Genomic DNA, 4,067 nt, shown 5'->3' on the forward strand with positions numbered 1-4,067 from the left:
TAGCCAGTCTCCAGACCTCAATCCAACAAAACATTTTTGGAGGGAGCTTAAACTCTGTGTTGTTCAGCGACAGCCCCGAAACCTGACAGATCTAGAGGAGATCTGTGTGGAGGAGTGGGCCAAAATCCCTGTTGCAGTGTGTGCAAACCTGGTCAAGAACTACAGGAAACGTTTGACCTCTGTAATTGCAAACAAAGGTTTCTGTACCAAATATTAACACTGATTTTCTCAGGTGTTCAAATACTTATGTTCAGCAGTGCAAGACAAATAAATTCTTTAAAAATCATACAATGTGATTTCCTGAAATTTTTTTAATTCTGTCTCTCAGAGTGGGAATGCACCTACAATGTGAATTTCAGACCCCTCCATGATTTCTAAGTGGGAGAACTTGCAAAATGGCAGGGTGTTCAAATACTTCTGTTCCTTACTGTATATGCTGTTAAAGTATTCTAGACCACAAATAATAGCGTGTCACTCATGCATTGATGTAAAAGCAGGATTTAACTCTTATAGTTGGCTGAAGTGCAGCTATTTTGAACTGTTTTGTATCCAAGTACAACTACTGATTATTTTCATTAGGGATTAAACTGCTGATTATTTTCTCCATTAGTCGACTGACTGGTTTGTAAAATGGTAGTGAGAAATGCTGTCACACTGCTCTAAAGAGTTATCATAATAGTTGCTAATTTATTGTAGGTGTGTGACAGTGCAGCCAGACTGGTCCTGTCTGTACACTCACTCACTTATGTAAGCTGGAAGATTTCTGCATGTGTTTCTGTGGCCAGACCAGGATCGGTTTGTGTCCTTTTGTAAGTCAAAGATCAGCGAACAAACAGCCAAAATCATTTTGATAGCACATTTTACGACCGATGTTTGCACATGCACACTTCTGGACACATACATTGATCTGCAGAGAGGGATGGTGTTCTCGAAGGTGTTCATTTTTGGGATATCCATAGTAATCCCACACTGCTGATTTAAAATTTTTAATTTTGTGATATTATCAGCCTCCTTTTCTCCTGCCATTTGTCCTGTGTGTGTGTGTGTGTGTGTGTGTGTGTGTGTGTGTGTGTGTGTGTGTGTGTGTCTGTGTGTGTGTGGTAATTATGGTTAGTGGAGTATGACAGTTTTTGGTGGGGTCCCTGATAGACTAGTGGCTAGGATTCAGCGCTCTCGCCACTGCAGCCCAGGTTTGAGTCAGGGTTGTGTCAGGAAGGGCATCCAGTGTAAAACACGTGCCAAATGTCAACATGGCATGGTGACCGACCCCTGATGGGAAAAGCCAAAAGTGATGATCACATGGTATGACAATTTTCATCCCATGATATACCATGAAACTGATATACCGCAACCCTGCTCATACCTGTGCACACTTTAGATCTCATCATTAACCTTTAATGCATGCATATTTATTTAAAGCATTATGTGCATTCCAGACAAAGTGAAGGTGCTCTCATTTGTTCCATTTCTATAGCTAATCACACTAAGTGTTTTGTTGGGATGCTAAGGAATGCTCTCCCAAGGGCTTATTGTTATCTGAGAACCTGTTTATGAATTATATAATGCCAGAGCCAGGCTGTTTGCTTCACCTGAAATTTTCCCTTGTGCATCCTTTATGCCTGCATTGAATCAGCATAATTAATCTGATAAGTAATTCAGTTCATCTTTGAGGAGTATGGGAGTAGGGCAGCTGGAAAATCAATATGTATTGTTAAAACAAACAGTCAACTCTCTCTTTAAACAAACCCCCTGCCGCCCTGTAAGTAGTCATTTATTTGGGACCTTTGAAACATGGTTCCAGTGCACTTTGTTATTGAGATATAATATTCATCTTTCTCTGTGAGTGAATTAAAATTAGACGTTATATCATAGAACAATTAAATATTGTTCAGATCCACTTAACTCTTGTCCATTTATTGTCAGTATGTTTTCTCCCTTCTGATAACCAGTTGACTCTTACTCCAACCCTCTTCCATAGTAGCCCCCCCCCAGCTCTGTTTTTCTTTCTGTACCCATCTACACTGTCCTCTGTATCTCACGTGTCTTGTGATGCCATTGGTTTTACTATTGCTCAGTAAATGTCCAGGAGCCACGCAAAAAAAAATCTTTATTAATGTAGGTAGGCAGACTGATAAAGCCTGCCCATAAAAACAAGGGATCAGAGATGCAGGATGGCATTACACTGTAGGAGGCACCACACACTGACTGCTCGGAGGCAGGCAGCAGTTGCTTAGCAAAGAGACAGAGTGTACATTCAGGGAGCAGAAAAGGGAGGGAACTCTACGCCAGGAAAGCAGAGGAAATACTGAGCAGGGAAAACAAGAGGGAACAGCATGAATGATGAGCCGAAACCAGTGGATAAAATCAGCTGACTGCCTTGTGTTTTGAACAGGTTGATGCTGTGAGGCGAAAAAGAGAGAGGATGAAGGAGTGGGAGGGGGAGCTGTAGCATCACAGTCGAATGTATAATCAGCAGCTGCTGTTATGTGAGCAATAGCGGAGGGAGAGAGAGAGAGAGAGAGAGAGAGAGACATAGACTAGATCCACCTTGTTCAGTCACCGTAATGTTCTGGCTGAAGATGAATAGAACCATGGAGACTTAACAGCAGCATGAGAGACAAGCTTCTCCTCCTGCCACCTCACCCAGGACAGACTGGCACAGACAGGTCATAGCCTGGCATTTCTGCTTCTTCATCCCTCTGTGTTGCTGCTGCAGCTCTAATATATTTTTAGCATGACAGGCTCAGGCATTGATGTGTTCACTTTCTTTACTTTTTGAATCTGTTCTGTATTTTTATTTTTTTTATTTTTTTTTACAATATGTGTCTTTTGCTCCGCTGGTATCTTTTTCTCTTCCATCCTCTCCCCCATGATTTCTTAACGTCTCATTTTCACATGCTGTAACGGCAGCCTTTTTCTCAGGAATCTACTGATTGGGTAAGCAAACAGCTGACTGGGTAGCCACTTGATGTTGACATGTTGTGCTTGCTGTCTCGTTATACATATGTCATGTATGTCAGCATAGTCGTTACAAGATGTACACTTCAGGTTTTAACATTATTGCTATTTTTGTGCCTTAGGCTACTGTGTATTGGCCAGCTCTGTGTTGGTGCTTCAAATGTGTAGACTGTAGAAATGGCTGATGCCCTGTGCCTGCAGTACCTGTTAGATTGAGCACTCAAGCTTGCACCCAGCTGGCATCTCAGTGAAGCCTCACCCCTACTTCATCCTCAATGCCAGGTGTCATTAATGTGATAAAGGCCAGTGACCTCTGAACTCTTGTGTGTACTTGTGCTTACAAAGGGAGGAACAGAGCCTGACACTGATTGCTGTGAATCACACAGCTTTATAGAAGATTGCAATTTGACTCCAGGTTGTGGCAGGATCAAAGTCCTCATACCTTTGTGTGTCTCGTATAAGTATTATGAGTATAAATAATAACAAGTAGATAAATGTAGTGGGCCTTACAAGCACAGAATTAATGGATAGAAAGAAGCTTTTGGTTTAATATTGCATTGATTGAAAAGGATTTTATTATACATAAACCTTGGACAATATTCAGGCAGGCTAAATATAGCACTCTCTCCATGAGGGATGTACGATCTGCTGTCTTTCTGAGTTTGCAGCCTGTCAGCCTGGAGCCACTGGTTACCTGTCCACATTTATGTCCATTTTATATTTTAATGTTATAATTTTTGTACAGATATGTCAGTTGTTAGCTACTTGATTGTTGTATCTGTTGTTACAGTCTTTGAAACTGTTAGATAACTGGCAACAGGCTTAATATTAAGATTGATACAAATAAACACCATTCCACATTTAGCTTACAGTGTTTGCAGTTGTAGTAGGTGTTTATTTTTTCCATAGATTAAAGTTTGTTTGTTTTTTTTTTTCTCCATATTGGTAATCACAGTTGGTGGGTAGCAACAATCTAGTGTTGTTTGGTGAACATGGACAGGAATACTGGAGAAAGACAGCTGTACCATAAAAATTTTGTTTGACCCACTATGATGTGTTAGTGTAAAATGTGTTCTACTTTGATATATATATAGAGAGTGTGTGTGTGT

General features: G+C 40.7%; 1 protein-coding gene across 4 annotated transcripts in view; it reads left to right on the forward strand.

The window, feature by feature from the left end:
• arhgap21b (Rho GTPase activating protein 21b) overlaps window positions 1-4,067 on the forward strand; it is a 40,001-nt gene that overhangs the window by 15,441 nt on the left and 20,493 nt on the right. The window contains exon 1 of one of the 4 annotated variants that reach the window (XM_020595780.1): window positions 2,240-2,666. The exons of 2 other annotated variants lie outside the window; for them this stretch is intronic. The gene's annotated coding sequence lies outside the window, so the exon portion shown is untranslated. One more of the 4 variants, XM_020595779.1, reaches the window with a different exon arrangement.

This window comes from Monopterus albus, unplaced genomic scaffold (genome assembly GCF_001952655.1).
Source record: "Monopterus albus unplaced genomic scaffold, M_albus_1.0 scaffold28.1, whole genome shotgun sequence".
Taxonomy (NCBI): Eukaryota; Metazoa; Chordata; class Actinopteri; order Synbranchiformes; family Synbranchidae; genus Monopterus; species Monopterus albus.